The sequence below is a fragment of the Rhamphochromis longiceps genome, linkage group LG16, assembly GCF_057381845.1.
Source record: "Rhamphochromis longiceps isolate RC_006_pf linkage group LG16, R_longiceps_female_GT1.1, whole genome shotgun sequence".
Classification (NCBI taxonomy): Eukaryota; Metazoa; Chordata; class Actinopteri; order Cichliformes; family Cichlidae; genus Rhamphochromis; species Rhamphochromis longiceps.
In genome coordinates this window covers 24,237,156-24,254,352 of record NC_140572.1, presented here as the reverse complement: position 1 = coordinate 24,254,352, position 17,197 = coordinate 24,237,156, and the positions used below count along the sequence as shown (strand labels likewise).

The 17,197-nt window shown below is 39.5% G+C and overlaps 1 long non-coding RNA gene and 1 pseudogene across 2 annotated transcripts in view; one reads left to right on the top strand and one right to left on the bottom strand.

Annotated features, from left to right (window-relative positions):
* On the bottom strand, positions 1-5,278 carry LOC146651188 (uncharacterized). Its single transcript, XR_014908026.1, has 3 exons — positions 4,981-5,278; positions 937-1,025; positions 1-360 (listed from the first exon to the last, which is right to left on the bottom strand). It is a non-coding gene; the product is annotated as an uncharacterized LOC146651188 (long non-coding RNA).
* Positions 5,279-13,087: 7,809 nt separating this feature from the next.
* Positions 13,088-17,197, top strand: part of LOC146651187 (sodium channel protein type 2 subunit alpha-like) — a 40,256-nt pseudogene continuing 36,146 nt past the window's right edge. The window contains exons 1-2 of the transcript XR_014908038.1: positions 13,088-13,381; positions 16,724-16,842. The product of XR_014908038.1 is annotated as a sodium channel protein type 2 subunit alpha-like (transcript). The remainder of the gene's footprint in view (positions 13,382-16,723; positions 16,843-17,197) is intronic.

Genomic DNA, 17,197 nt, shown 5'->3' with positions numbered 1-17,197 from the left:
TCAGGTTTTATTTAATTATGTCAGAGAAAACATCATGTGCTCTTCATGTAGCTGAGTACATTCAGTGTTTAAAACAGAAGTTGTGCAGGTCTGAGATCAGCAGTTTTCTGAAACACCAAACTGAGGTACTGTTAATGCTGATGTATAGTGACACAGTTACAGGGGTGATTAATCCTTTTGACTTTTTGTCTTTAAATTTATCAATAAAACAGCTGCAGCTTTCACTGACAGCACATGTGGTACTTTAACCTTTGTACTGTTTTCTTCAGTTAATTTTGGAGTTACTACAAAGATTGAAGACATAGGATGATCTGTCTGCTGTCACTGGGTGGTGCTGAGGTCTGAATCTGAGGATGGCTCCTGTAATCACAAACAGAACAGAATCATCACAAACTGAATGTTACGAATGTTACGGTTCGGCGTTGGCAGTGTATTGTTTTAGGCTTTTTGTTTTGGCGTGACTGTTATGTGTTTCCTGTTTTACTTTGAAATTCTGTGTTATCTTAGTGTTCAGTTTACGTTTCCTTGTCTCGTCAGGTCTTATTTGCCCCAGCCGTGTATCCCTCTTGTGGTCCATTCCCTAATTGCTCCTATGTATTTAAGCCCTGTGTTTCTGTATGTCATGGTCGCGATCCCCCCCCCCCCCCGTTGTAAATAGTTTGGCGCCTTGTGTTTGGTGATGTAAATAAATGTCGTATCTTGCTTTAAATCTCGTCTTGGGATTATTTTTGTGGAAGTTGCACGCCGGTTGCCTAGGCCGGGGTGTAACACTGAAATATAAAGTTTATCTCAAATCTGAAATAGAGCTGATCCTTCTCTGTCCTCACACACTCGGGATCTGAAGTTGTTCAGTCCTACAGTTCTGCCGACAGCTGTTTATTTTTTATTTGTTTTAAAGGCCTTATATACTAACACATTTTCTAATATCATGTTTACCTTTGAGTTGTTGATGCTTTATAAATGGACATCTGCAAAGATGAGATGATGGAGCAGGTTTCAGTCGAGGTTCAGTCTGCTGCTGCATCCTGGTCACAACATACGGAGGTGTTATCAGCTCAGTATTGAACAAGAAATATTGTTTCAAGTTATTTGTCCTAAAGCAGCGGTCTCCAACCTTTTTTGCGCCACGGACCAGTTTATGCCCGACAATATTTTCACGGACCGACCTTTTAAGGTGTCGCGGATAAATACAACAAAATAAAACCAATACCGGTACCGAAAAAAAGAAGATTTATTCATAACACACAAAAGACCCAGGAAAACCAAGTTAACGATAAAAACGATAACAAAATAACGCTGAAAACCCATAAAAACCCTGAAAACCATACATTTCACACCTGAGCCTCAACTCTCGCGGCCCGGTACCAAACGGCTCACGGACCGGTACCGGTCCGAGGCCCGGGGGTTGGGGACCGCTGTCCTAAAGGATGCAAGCTGTACAGAGTACTGCACATGTGACTTTGTGAACATAACTCATTAAAAATAATTCGGACAGTTTTTTAACCTGAATATTTGTATCAAACTCAGTAAAAAAAATGCTATAAAAAAAAAATCAGTGTGTGATTCTTACTCTGAATCTGAATAAGTACGCGGGACCACTGCGTGCAGTAAGACCATCTCTTTTACTTCCTGTATTACCATTCCCCCGGCATGCATTGCCAGTGCGTAACATGTAATTACACAATCAAACAATGAACACATACTGCCCATACAACAAATGTACCAGAGACAATTATGAATACACCACATCTCCCCTTTTAAACAAAAACAGAATATTACTTTTCTCAGGACAGAACTTCCAACCAGACTACCTCTTGATTCTTTTTTTTTTTTTCTCTTTTTCAAAGCCATACAAGAACATCTGGCAAACAATCTGCATTACATTTTTAACCTTTTCTTTTTCTTTTCTTTTTTTGACAACTCTCTTTAGATTTATTTTACTGTGCTCTACAAAACCATTATAACACAGTTATATAACAACAACCTTTTTTTTTTTTCTCTTACAGATCTAACTTTTTAGGTTTGACTATTGGCCTCCCTGACTTGGTTCTGACCACATCAGTGTTAACAGGTGTAGCAGGGATCACACTGGGTGTTTGAGGCTTCTGCAACACAGGCACATTAGCAGGTTCATGCACAGGTGAACTTAAAGGAATCAAATACACACGATTACGCCTCACAGTCCCTTGTGGTAACTCCACTGTTTATGATCGGGGTGTAGAGTGATTTTGGATAAGAGTGCCTGTAGTTTTGACATCCGTCGCCCAAACTTGCTCTCCTGGGGACAGGCTGCATAAAGGTTTTGCGCGGTGGCGCCTGTTGAAGTTTGCCATCTCCATCATCCTCTTCTCCCTTTCCTTTTGAGTGAGCAGTGTGTTGTCCGGCAGTGTAGGCTCCAGCTGCGATGGAAGCATCGGCAGTGTGGTTCGCAGACGTCTGCCCATTAAAAGCTCTGCAGGGCTGTATCCGGACTGCAGTGGTGTAGCTCTATAGGCAAGAAGAGCTAGATAAGGATCAGCTGCTTTTTTCAGAAGATTTTTTACAGTCTGCACAGCACGTTCTGCTTCTCCATTACTTTGCGGAAACTTGGGACTGCTTGTGATGTGTTTAAAGCCGTATGCTGCTGCAAAGTCTGTAAAGATTTGACCTGAATACTGTGGCCCATTATCAGACATGAGGACCTCTGGGATGCCATGACGGGCAAAGAAAGATTTCAGGTGAGTAATGACGTCGTTTGATTTTGTCCTGTTTAACAAAGCAATCTCAACAAATCTAGAGTGATAGTCAACCGCGATAAGGTAAGTTTTCCCTCCCAGCTCGAAAAGATCTGTGCCCACTCTCTGCCATGGGCGGGCAGGGTATTCTGTTGGCATGAGTGGCTCACTGTTATTGTGTCTTTCTTGAATACACGTTTTGCCCTTGAGCACAATCTCAGAGATTTGTTGACTCAGCCCGGGCCACCACACTGTTTGGCGTGCACGAGCTTTACATTTTACAACACCTTGGTGTCCTTCGTGTAGTTTTTCCAGCACCTCGTTTCTCATTGCTGAAGGAATGATAAGCCGTGTGTCTTTTAACAAAAGGCCGTCTTCAACAGTGAGCGTGGCTCGGTCAGGCCAGTAATTTCGCAGTAAAGGCTCTTGTTTTGCATGTTCTGGCCAGCCTTCGGTGCAGATGTCCATGACGCGAGCACACACACTGTCGCTTTTCAGTTGTTCCTTCAGTGTTTGCATATATGATGAACTGACAGGCATGTTTGCTACAATACTGTCCACATATATGTCTGTGCTTTCCATTAGCTCTTTGTCTGACAGGTTCATTGGTTTTTTTCTGAGGTGAGCGGGACAAAGTATCTGCTGTCCAGAGCGATTTCCCTGGGGCGTACTGCACAGTGTACGAGTAACGCATGAGTCTCATTCTGAATCGCTGGATCCTGGGTGGCAAGAGATCCAGAGCTTGTCCTCCCAGTAAGGAAACGAGAGGTTTGTGGTCCGTTTCAAGACAAAAATGTTTACCAATCAGGAAATCACGAAAACACTCACACGCCCATGTTGATGCCAGTGCCTCTTTTTCCACTTGTGCGTATCGTGGTTCAGTAGGAGAAAGGGACCTCGATGCATACGCTACTGGTCGCCATCCTTCTTCCCACAGCTGCAAAAGAACACCTCCGAGACCATAGGATGAAGCATCTGCTGATACTTTATTGTCTCTGTTGGGGTCATACATTGCGAGCACTGGGGGTGAGGTCAGGGCATCTCGTAATGTTTTGAAAGCTCTCGCTTGGTCAGTTCTCCAATACCATGCGTTCTTTTTGGAAAGAAGATCTCGCAGGGCTTTGTCTTTTTCAGCTAAATGGGGGATGAACTTGCCCACTTGATTCACCATGCCCAGAAAACTGTGCAACTCTGACACATTAGTTGGCTCTGTCATTTCTGTAATTGCCTCCGTTTTCTTCGGGTCAGGACTGATACCTGTATCCGCTATGATGTGACCCAAGAAAGCAACCTTGCTCTGGGAGAGCTCGCATTTTTCAACATTCAGCGTTATGCCTGCTTTTTCCAGTCTTTGCAGTGTAGCATGGCGACGGGAATCATGCTCCTGATGGTTACGTCCCCACACCAACACATCGTTAATGTGACACACCACTCCTTCGAGACCCTCGATGACCTCCGCCATCATGCGCTGAAAGTGTTCGGGCGCTGAGTTGATCCCAAACGGTAGCCGGTTAAAGTGGAACCGCCCAAAGGGTGTGATGAAGGTGGTGAGTTTGGCAGACTCATCGGACAGGGGAATCTGCCAGAAGCCCATGTTGGCATCCAGTTTGCTAAACACTTTGGCTCCTGCGAGCATTCCTAGACTTTGTTCAACCGATGGCAGCACATATTTTTCACTGCACACATACTCATTTAGTCCGGTAAAGTCTACGCAAAGTCTTAGCCTTTTGACAGTTTTATTTTTGAACATGTTGAACTTTGTTTTGTCGTGCTTTTGTATCACTCTGTCAACTGTTTTTGCATTTACATGCATTACATTTGTTTCACTTCTCAAAGCTGACGGTTGCTTTTTGATTTCTTCTGACTGCCTGGCCATTTTTATAGCTTTATCCAAGTCCAAGTCTTTTTCCATCTGCATGCGCTCAGACAGCCTCGTGTCGGCCAAGCCCACTACTATTCTGTCTCTTATCAGTTCATCATGGAGCGGTCCGTAGTTACAGTGCTCTGCTAATGCATGCAAAGCAGTCACGAATGCATCAACAGTCTCATTCGGCTCTTGTTTGCGCATATTAAAACGTGCGCGCTCATAAACAACATTTTTCCTGACAATGAAAAAGTTGTGGAAGCTATCTCTCACTTTAGCATAGTCCCGTTGGTCTACATCACTTAACTTTAGTCCTCTCAGGACGTCATCCGCTTCGTCTCCCATACAATATATGAGAGTGTTCACTTGGTTTTCCTCCGAGCTCGCAGACAGATTACTTGCCTGACGGAATCTCTCGAAGCGACGGACCCATCTTGTCCATTCGTGTGGTTTGGAAAAATCAAAGGGCTCCGGTGGTTGGATGCTAAACGTAGCATTGGGAGTGCTAGCCGCGGTGCTAACTCCTGCCCTCGGACGATCGTCTACGTCGTCATTCGGCATTTTGTTTCCACCTTCCCCTTCTCCTCACACTCAGCAGCTGTATGGAGTCTTACAAGTCACACAGCACTTCTGACACCATGTGTGATTCTTACTCTGAATCTGAATAAGTACGTGGGACCACTGTGTGCGGTAAGACCATCTCTTTTACTTCCTGTATTACCATTCCCCCGGCATGCATTGCCAGTGCGTAACACGTAATTACACAATCAAACAATGAACACATACTGCCCATACAACAAATGTACCAGAGACAATTATGAATACACCACAATCAGATGAAAAATGTAACATTTTAACTTAAGCTGACAAGCGGAAGTAGTTGGTTTCAGTACATAAGTATCGGGCTTTGCTATTTAATCCATAGCTATTGACTAATGAGGGGTTACTGAAGGTTTTTAAAAGTTGGCGTTAATGTCCTTCCACATGTGGAAAGCGACAGAAAACATGCTGCTGTTTGCACATATTTAATAATCAGCTCTGCACAGGAGCAGAAGCAGAGTCCAGCCTGTTGCTCTTACAGTATAATACTCATAATAAAAGTACAGTAACCGTGGTTAGTCACTAAGCAGCCCGGTGCGTTTCTCTTGATTTCTTTAGTCATGGTAAATTCATTCACCTGCAGGGGTTAGCTAAACAAACTTTACAAAACAAGTTTCTCCGAAAGCCGAGTGCTCATTTTAGCTAGCTAAGGACCTAAATTATGGATTATCTTAAAAAACACATTTAATTTACCAAAAATATTGCGGTGGGGCCTCAGGTCTATGGAACGCCAGGACTGCCATAATGAATTAATTAAATACACCATTAAATAATTAATTAAATGTGGCAATAATTAATTAAAATTGGAATTAATTAATTAAATAAATAGTTATGACACATGTAATTAATTAATTATTGACACATTTAATTAATTATTTATGTATTTCACATTTTAATTAATTATTGACACATTTAATTAATTAATTATTGACACATTTAATTAATTATTTATGTATTTCACATTTTAATTAATTATTGACACATTTAATTAATTATTTAATGATATATTTATTTATTTCATTTTGGCAGTCCTGACGCCTGGCTCTCATCATGAAATAATTTTATCTGTCAGCCTCACCCATCAAACTCAGGGGGCGGGGTTAACGCTGATCGAGTCAAAACCATTGCTTTGGCCTGGTGGCCATTGTTTCTAGCACACAACAACCGGCATGTGGAAGCTAACAGAACTGAGCTTTGAAAAACCCTGTTTGTGTGTCACCAAATACCGTTTTAATATTTTTTTAGCCGAGAATGTAGTGGTTTAATCTTCATGTGTCTGGTCGGTTTGTCAAGATACAGCCTCTTTGCAAAAGTGTTTCGATGATTTCGGAGATGTCTGCCCAGTCTCACGGCAAAGCGTGGGATAGACCCGCTCGCCTCGCAAGCAATCCCACCGACAAAGCGCAGGCCCCGGTACACAGCTGTAGTAACCCCCGCTGACTTCTTTTACTGAGGTTATATTTATCGATGTTTTATTTCCTGATGTTCTTATGTGTCCTACGTGTTTCAGTCGCCAATTCTGAATTATAACTAACATTAAAAACATGTTTAAGGAGGAGAGAGAGCAAATAAATCTGTTTAACATCTGATCTTTGGGTTTTTGTTCAGTAATCAGCGTGACCTGTGTATAAACACATAAAAGAGATAACGTTGGTGTTTCCGTCATGTAGTAACTGCTGGCTTTAACTGTACAAAGGTTGTTCGACACTATGAAACACATACAGACTTCATGATGTTCGGCTAATATTTTTATTGTGAATATTAATCATGCTGACCTCGCTCTGTACACCACGCAGCGAGGTCAGCATATCCACGATATCCTCAGCTCCATGAGTTAACACAAAGTTTCCCAGCTGACTATCTAACTGCCAACTATTCCAGAGACGTGAAAATATACAGCATAAAGAAAAGTGTAAGAGACTCAGCAGCAGATTAGAATAACAGTTATACATTTAATAAATCACCAAATGAATCCAAGAAACGAGCAAACCTGTTCCGACAATTTGAATTTGTATTCCCTCAGCTGCAGACTCGCTGCTGTTTAAATGTTTGAAAAGGAAGATTAGATATAAAAAACGTCAAACATAGACTCAGTCTGCCTTCACATTTGATATGAGGCCAGCACGTATAGTGGCCTCAGCAGGCTATTACTGAAATACACGTGCTATATCATAAACTATGATATAAACAGGGAGGTCCTATTAACATGTTTAGTTTTAAAGGACACCTTCCTGCCTTTAGTCTCATTCATGAGCAGTATTAGTTTTCTTCTAACATCCAGAAGTCTGCACAATGTGTTTCATAGTTTGTAACAAGCCTTTGACAGGTAAACATAACATGACCGAAAAAGAAAAAAAAAAGAAAAAAAAAGAGAGAGAGTGTTGACATAAGAAGAGAAAATTCTCTCAATTATGGAGACAGACAAATGGTTCATTTATGTTTGATGTGTGTTTATTCCTCCCTAAATATCGTCGGTGAAGTTCGCCATGCATGTCAGATTTTCCTGCGCATTTTTATACCTCTGCCAACAGAGAGAGAAAAAAAATCACATTCTAACAGACAGCTGGTGCTTAGAATACAGTTGAATAACTATTAAAAAACAGATGATATTTAGATGATAGTTCAGTCTAACACATGTGCCAGTGAACCATTAAACGTCTGTGAAACTATGCAGTTATGAAACGTAACTTTAACCTCAGCCAAACCGATTTGCTCAGTTGTAAATAAAACAGCGAAGTAAACGTGACCCGACAGACAGAACCTGAGTGAATGAAGTCCAGCGTTTAACCACTGAGAGCTAAAACTCAGCTGAGGTTTGAAAGCTGTGTGCCGGTGATTGGACATCAGCCGCTGATGAAGCTGTTCGCCTATAAAGTGCTCTGTAAGGAAACGAGCTCCAGCAGCTCTGCGCTCGGGGAAAACACTATATTTACTTATCTTGTGCAGAAAAATGCGCTGACATTGCGTTATATCGAGCACCGGCTGCCCAGTTAAACTGTGACTATCACCAGGTAACTAGGCGTGTTTCTTGAATTAGCAGCAGGTGTTAAACAGCTGACAGATGAGGAGGAGGATGCATGCAGGTAAACTGAGGGTCTGTTGAGCTGATCGCTGGTTTCGTGAGAAAAATGTCAGCTCGTTCTTTATGTTACAGAAGCACAGAGACACAAGACCAGGCGGAAAGAGACGATCGTTCGGTGAAAATGAGAATCTGCGAATGCAACATGTGGAACACTGAGAGTGGAATATGTAAACAAACCGGTTAACGTAACCCCCTCGGTGCACTCTGCATGCTAACTGTTAGCAGAGCTAGTGAAATCTCTGAAAACATCTGAGCACTTTTGCAAACATTTTCTATGTTGACAACCTGACCAGACATACGTCGCGACATTCGCGGCTAAAACACTGTTAAAAGTGTAGCTGGTGACAGAAAAACGGGGTATTTTAAAACTACACCACCACCATTGCTGCTTGTGATTTGATCTGCATTCTGGGATAACTGGCTGCCCCAAGTCTACACAAGCAATCGATTTTCTAGGATCGACCTGTTTTGACTTACTTTGCACGGCAACCAATCAAATGTTAGAGAAGCTGCATGGGCAGCGTTAACCCCGCCCCCTGAGTTTGATGGGTGAGGCTGACAGATAAAATTATTTCATGACGAGAGCCAGGCGTCAGGACTGCCAAAATGAAATAAATAAATATATCATTAAATAATTAATTAAATGTGTCAATAATTAATTAAATGTGTCAATAATTAATTAAAATGTGAAATACATAAATAATTAATTAAATGTGTCAATAATTAATTAATTACATGTGTCAATAATTAATTAAAATGTGAAATACATAAATAATTAATTAAATGTGTCAATAATTAATTAATTACATGTGTCATAACTATTTATTTAATTAATTAATTCCAATTTTAATTAATTATTGCCACATTTAATTAATTATTTAATGGTGTATTTAATTAATTCATTATGGCAGTCCTGGCGTTCCATACAGGTCCTCCTGTCCGGTAGTCCAATTTACTGAAGAACACCTCAGGCTGTCACTTTGAAATAGTCGGTAATGTAAACGCTGGACCTCTCAGCATCTGCCATTCCCGAACAGACACGTGCAAGTTTGTCCGTGACCGCAGCCGCGTCGTCAGTGTTTTCTCCAGTCATTGGTCAGCATTATAATATATGCAAATACATGCGGGTCGGAATCCCCGCCCTCCCAGCGCGCCCCCGGACGCCAAAACAGTGCCAGCAGAGTGAAACTGAAAAATGGTTTGAAACCGAAAACTGGATTGAAACTGAAAAAAAAAATTGTAAGCGAAAACAAAAAAAATTACAGTTTCAATTAATTGTTTTTCACTATCAATTTTTTTTTCCGGTTTCAATACAACATTTTTCAGTACATTTATTTCAGTTACAATATTTTTTTTTCAGTTTCAATATTTTTTTCGGTTTCGTTTCAAGTTGGCATCGTTCTGATTCCATAGAAGAGCAAAGACGTGGAGCCGTTACCGACATGGTGAGCTGAGCTCAGAGTGAATGAAAACATGATCCATAACAGCTGCGCTGTTCCTGTAATCACCACTAAAACCTTTACTGGGAAAATGTTAGCGGGAGTTATTCATCAAAGCACCTCATCAAGAAACGCTGAGACGAAGAAAAGCAAATTTTGTTGATGCTCCATCCACTGCCCTTTGTTTTTTACACAGCGAAAAATCTCCAGTAAGCCTCAAGATGTCGTATTAAAATATGCAGATGAACAAACAGGGGGGAGTCTAAAGGCATATTAATTTCAAAGCTTTCTTAACATTTTTCAGATTGAAAGTGAAATATATAATATATTTTTTAATGTATGAAATTTTATTAAATGGCATTAATATTTTAAAATATAAAAAAGAGGTTTATTAGGCTGGACACTGAATTATCATTAATATTAATTAATGTGTAAAACATCATAATGTCTGTTTTCAGCAACACAAAAAAAATTGCCTCCTATTAAGAGACAACAGAGAAAAGGTCAATTGTTTATGCCTTAGTTTAGATTATTTTATTTGACTTTGACCTTTGACTGTACTTGATATTATTTATAGATTTTTGCCTTTTCTGTTTTCTTTAAAAAAATGTGATATGGGATGGGATGTACATTCAATCAAAGGGTTTAGTTTTTGCTTTTATTGTTGTTTTTTGACATATGTTGCATGCAGTTGAAATCTATCACAAACCACCTCTTATCTCATCTAAGTACAAAAACACACTTTGAGGTCATACAAAATTAAATATTAAAGATTGGTTACTGATAAACTAAAGAAGTGATACTGAAGCTTTGAAGTGGCTCATATCTTAAGCTGTGCATAATGAGCTGTACGCTGACAGAATGATGCATTCCTGTTTAGAGGTTACTCACTGCAGGCTGAGCTACAGGAAATCAAAGTTTATTTTATGTTTGCAGAAAATCATGTTTCTGCTTTTTAATTCCCTTTATACAGTATTGGTTTATTTATATAATACAGCAGCTGGATCTTTAGCTAGCAACTCACCATGCGACAAAATGCAACCAAACAGTTTGTCTACTTACTGATGTTTGTTAAGCTGATAGAAATGCTGAATTACCTGCCAGTTAAAAAGAAACATCACTCACTTCATGCTTCCACCTCTTCTGTAGAGTTAGCTAGATGCTGAAGTAGTGTAAACACAACTTACAGTCACCTGCACTTTCTTAAACGCTATAAATGATGCTCTTGAACCTAAAGTAACAAGTCCATTTTGAAAATGTAGTAGAAAGTACAGATATTTGTTTATAAAGGTAGGGAGTAAAATTAAAGAGTTATCAGAAAAATAAATACTCCAGTAATGTACAGATAAAAAAAAGTGTTTCTACTTCGTTATTTCTGCCCTCTGACAACAAAACACCACTTTCTACAGTACAATATTATTTATTCAAATACTGTTCGTGAGCGTATTGGATTACGGTGTGGTCAAACACTACCTGTTTATGCCCTGTCCTTATCTTCAACATCATGCTGCTCTGTTGTATCATAATTGCTCCTTGGGGATAAATAAAGTCTTTCTGATTCTGACTACTTTTACAACATCAACAACAACAACAAAAAAAACCCTGTAGAATGAAGGAGGGCATCACATAAAAGCTTCCAGTTCATCAAATCTGACTGAGCAGTCCTTACCTTTAAAAACAATCACTTTTCTTCCTTGGTAAATGGTAAATGGCCTGCATTTGTATAGCGCTTTTCTAGTCCCTAAGGACCCCAAAGCGCTTCACACTACATTCAGTCATTCACCCATTCACACACACATTCACACACTGGCGATGGCAAGCTACATTGTAGCCACAGCTGCCCTGGGGCACACTGACAGAGGGGAGGCTGCCGGACACTGGCGCCACCGGGCCCTCTGACCACCACCAGTAGGCAAACATGGGGTTAGTATCTTGCCCAAGGATATTTGGCATGCAGCCAGGAGGCAGCCTGGGATCGAACCACCGACCTTCTGATTAGTGGCTGACCTGCTCTGCCACCTGAGCTACAGCCACCCATCCTTGCCTGTTCTGTATTATATGTTTCTTAATCTCTGGTGAAGTTATAGCACATTTTCTAAAAAAGTAACTTTTAGCTGCCCCCTTATTAATAGGGGGTCATCCCCTATATATGATGTGTTAGATTTTTACACCAGATGTAAACTGCTACACAATAGAGCTACTATCTGACTTTCTCCCAAGGAAATAAAGCAGCTGTACCTTTAGCTTACAGACAGATTGTGCAACACACTGAACAGAAACAGTGTGTGCGTTTTTTGATATTTGTTGAGCTGTTTGAAATTTGCTTCCGTGTTTAATTGCCACTTAAAAAAACATTACTCCCTTTTATCCTCTTGTGTGACCCTAGAGAGATGCGTAAGTGCAATGACCACAAGCTACTCAGATCAGTACCAAAACGCTGTTCTGGATCATTCCAGCCCACTTTAACCCCTGAATGTACTTCTATAAATGATGCATAAATTATGTGTGTGTGTGTGTGTGTGGGGGGGGGTTGTTTGTTGGTTTTTTTCCCTTTTTCTTTTCTTCATTGAGATAACAACTGGTGATGGATACACTAGAGGCTGTCTTTTATACGTTGTGGCTTCCTCCATTTAGGTTCAAATTAGTGTGATGCTTGAAAGTGTCCAGTGAAGCGCAATTACTCCCAGCAAATGTCTTAAACCTAAAGTACAAAGTAACAAAGTATTTGTATTTCATTATTACCCATTTCTGCTCTTGGAGAAAGAGAGTACATTCAAACTCGAAGCTTTTTTTTTGTTGCCTTTCGTTTCACACACACATTAAACCACAAAGGTAAAACTGAGTAACGAGGACAATTGATAGACCATTGAGTTTGTGACAATTGCGATTGCATTTGTATCATGCTAAAGCCAGAGAGAGGAACCCAGACAGATAGTAAGCAATCTGTGGGGCTTTTTAGTTCAGCTCAATTGAACCTCAACTTCAGTTCAATTACATTTTATTTATATAGCACCAAATCACAACCCCAGCATTCATATTTAATAGTGCATAGGTATTTCTAACACATCGTACCAGTCAGACCTATTAGTAGATCTAATTTTACCACAGCTGAAAGGAACTTGACAGGTGCATGACAGCTCATAATACCCCCAGTTTTCCTCCAATCAAAGAAGAGAAACAAACCTACCTACATTAAAACAATTGGTCAGTAAAAATCTGTTGAATTGCAAGTGATTAGTGAGAGGCAAGCCATAACATAACAAGTTTTCATTTGCATCTTTTAGCCAAATAATGGATGTAAAGACAATATAACTCTGCTGTTTATGCTGTTCTGTTTATCATATATTTTCTAACCCTACAGACTTTTTTCTTGTTGGAAGCTAGCTGTTCATTCTGAAGGTGTAGCAAGATGCAAAATGTGGCACAGTTGTTTATGCCACCAAGTCCAGACAGCTTCCGTCCCTTTAGTCGCGAGTCCCTTAAAGCCATCGAAAAACGGATTGCTGAAGAGAATGCCAAGAAACCCAAACAAAAGAAGGAAGAATGCAAAAATAAAATTAAGCTTACACCCAGCCGTGACCTAAAGGAAGGCAAATCACTCCCCCTTGTATATGGGGACATTCCAGATGGCCTGGTGTCGATACCACTGGAGGACCTGGATCCCTACTACAATAATCAGAAGGTAGGTTTGTTTGAATTTAACCTTGAGCACTAAGCTCAAAGTTTAGATCACTGCTCTGAACACAAGAGAATCAGGATTGGATTGTGCCTCATAAGGAAGAAGGCTATTGTGACAAAGAAAACATTTTTCCATTTAGATTAAGTCATCATTTGTGACACTGCATGCAGGTATTATTATGGTACTTTTGGCTTTAAAATGTAAAAATGATTTTAATGACATTTGTCATCAATATATAAAGGTGCTTATTAATTATTGCTGACATTTAGTAAGCAAGATATAACTACTCTTATATCTTAGTCAGCTGGCAGTAGTGTGCAAAAGTCTTGAACCACACTTGATTACCACTGCAAAGGAGGTAATGTTTTTGATATGTGCATGTGTCATTCTGTCTGTAAACACTTTTGATCTGACTCTGTTTTAATATTGATCTGAAGGTTAAAATAAAAATACTGCTTTAAAGAGCTATTTAAAATTCAAAACTACATTTCTTGCTGGCACTGATTGTATTGACAAAATATAGGTATACAGGGAATGATACTGTCATGGTCCTGGGTCATTTTGACCCAGTGTTCTTAGTTTTCCTGTGGTATTGTATTTTGTTCCTTATGTTCATTGGATTGTTTGGTTTGGTATTTGGATTCCCCCTGTATCCATGCTTTTATTGTGGTGTTTGTTATGGTACCGTGTTCCCGTCCTTTGTGTTCTGTGTTCTCCTCATCCCCTTGTGTATTCATCCTTGTTCTCTGCCTCTCTCTCTCTCTGCCTCTTTCTCTGTGTACTGTGTTGTGTTTAAGGTCCACATCTTGGTGTCAGTATTTTCAGTTTCGTGTCCTCCCCGCTCGGTCATGAGTAATTGTCCTCAGCTGTGTTCCCCGTGTGTTCCCACTTCCCTCATTACCTTCTGTGTATTTATGTCAGAGTATCCCTTTGTTCCGTGTTGCGTTGTCCCTCTAGGTCAGGGGTGTCAAACTCAAATACACAGTGGGCCAAAATTCAAAACTGGAACAAAGTCGCGGGCTAACATTAATATTTATTGGAAAAAAAAAAATCTTCCTCTAGATATAAGAATGAATCTTTTCTTATGGACTCAAACACGTTTTGCTGAAAAACTGAATATGGAACAAGCAAAGCTTAATACTAAACAATATATATATTAACTGTATAATACCAGTAGGCCAGCTCTAATAGTAATTTGGTATGGCTTCGCGGGCCAAATGTAATTAGGGACAGAGTTTGACACCTATGCTCTAGGTTGTGTGCGTTCCCCTGTGACTTCCCAGCGCCTCAGCTTTAGTTTCTCCCAGTATAGTTTTGTATCACTTCTTATGTTCCTATTAATAAAGACCTGCCTTTTGAGTTTATCCCGCGTGTCTTGAGCCGTGCATTTGGGTCCTCTCTTGCCTTCACATAGCCGCCGCATGACAGATACATGGTAATATCACATTACTTTGACCTTATTTGACCTCTAATTAGAGGTCAGATGTTTGAACTTTCATAAAATGTTTATATTAGCAAAATTTAGGAAAGGACACTAGTATATGGGGATTCTAAATTTCACATTACTCCATACTTTATGTGACCTCTGATCTCACTTTTATGTTTTCATCATTTTACATCATGTGATATAGAATGTATTATATTTATAAAGAAAGTATTGTCAGCGAAAGAAAATTAGTCTACATAGATTAAAAAAGAATAGAAAATAAGTATGCTTTACATTATGCCAAGTATATTAAAATGTGTTTCAACAGGGCAAATAACAAATGGCTGCACTATGTACTTGCTTTTACCACACTAAAAACATCTTAAAATACATTTAAAAAGAAGAAAGAAAATAAAATGAAGATGTACAAACATAATGCGGTTTCCTTAATAGTAAATAACTGCACAGAGCTGCCTTAGTGGAGGTTTGGACTTTTTGCTTTCAAGGAATCAGACTTTCTTGTCACTTGTAATTCTTGCAAGTGGTGTTGAGCAATAGTTCTCAAGGCTTCCTGAAAAATTTTCTTTGGTCATTGGCTGGTTTTACACTCATTTTCAAAAAAATCCAAACCTATATGGCCATGTATGAAAAACAGATTGCCCCCTAAACTTAATAACTGATGACAAAATTACCCCAAGAGCGCATCGATCATTCATGAAAGAGGTCACAAAAGACCCCAGAATACATCCAAAGAACCGCAAGTCTTATTTTCCCCACTTAAGGTCAGTGTTTATGACTCCACCATAAGAATAGAAAAAGAATAAAACAGAATAGCTCTTTATTGTCATTGTACATGTACAATGAATTTATGGGTGTTCCAAGCAAACTGTGCAAAAATTCAATATAAATAGTAAGGTGAGGAATAAATAACAAACAGGAGAGATACACACAATCAAGAGGAAAATATACAAACTAGAGGAATATATGCAGGGGTGTCTTCAAAATGCCTTGGAAATAGTGACAAGGTTTGAGTATAAAGTCCATGTGTAGGTGCCTTGAGTGATGGAGAGTTACTCAGACCGTGGCTCAGATTGCTTTCTTTTCATCATCACCCTTCATCTCCGTTTGTCACGTCACATCTGCCCTTAACAAATAGGAAAAAATCCAGCCAGAATAAATCCTGACACAGGACCTGAGCAAAGCATCTGGTTGTTGACTTCATAAACAGCCATCTGTAAAACATGGTGAAGTCTCTGTCAGAGCTACATTTCAGCCAGTGGTGGTGGAGATCTTGTCAAATTTAATGTAATTATGAACACAGAAATGTGCTGACAGATTTTCTTATACCTTCCTATACCATCTGGAAAGCGCATGACTAGTAATCATTCACATTTTTCTGCATGACAATGATCCCAAACACACTAACAATGAAGTAAAAGCATACCCAGATTGGAAAACACACAGTGAAATACTATCAGGTCTCCTAGGAGCCCAAAGCTTAAGATTACTGAAGCAGTTTGGGATCATCTTGACAGAACAGAAGAAAAAGCAGCCAACATCCAAATAAGAGCATTGGAAGCTCCCTCAAGAACTATGTCTGAAGACTACTTAAAGCAATTCCAATGAAAGCTTGCCTAAGACATTTCAAGCTGTAAAATAAAGGTGGTCATACCAAATATTGACAAACTCTGCACAAACTCTGTTTTTGCCTTATATATTGTATTTCTATATATGTTTGCAGATGTCTCAATAAATCTCTCAATATTTAAAAATTTTAAATATAAAAAGTGGCTCAACACTTTTGCAAGTATTATATGTTATATAGATGTAAATTATAATGATACAATGCAAGACAGCGAAAGAGTATCCATATGTATAAGAGTATAAAGATGTATAAATGTCTGTCTTTTCTCTCCCAGACTTTCATTGTATTAAACAAAGGAAAGGTCATTTTTCGCTTCAATGCCAGTGCAGCCTTGTACCTCCTGAGTGCCTTCAACCCTCTACGAAGGCTATCAATTCAGATTCTAGTACACTCATATCCTTTTATTGGGATATGAATCTGATACGCATGAATAATGTTGATGCTGAGCTGTCTGCTGATGTAAGCCCAGGGTTTTGATGCATTCTCAATCATCCAGGAAAGTAAATCTCCAAAAGTTGATTCATGGCCATTGATCAGTGGTCTTTGATCAGTGGGTTTTGGTCAGCGGTTGATGATCAATGGTCATGAGAATTTGCATAATTAAGATTACTGACCTCCAAGCCCATTGTTCCTTCAGTCATTATGCAAATGTGCTGTTTATAAGATTGGGGAAAACTGTAGTCAGCTTGGATGAGTGACGAAATGTTTCTCCCACAAAACGCTACGTCCAGATGAACAGAATCAACTT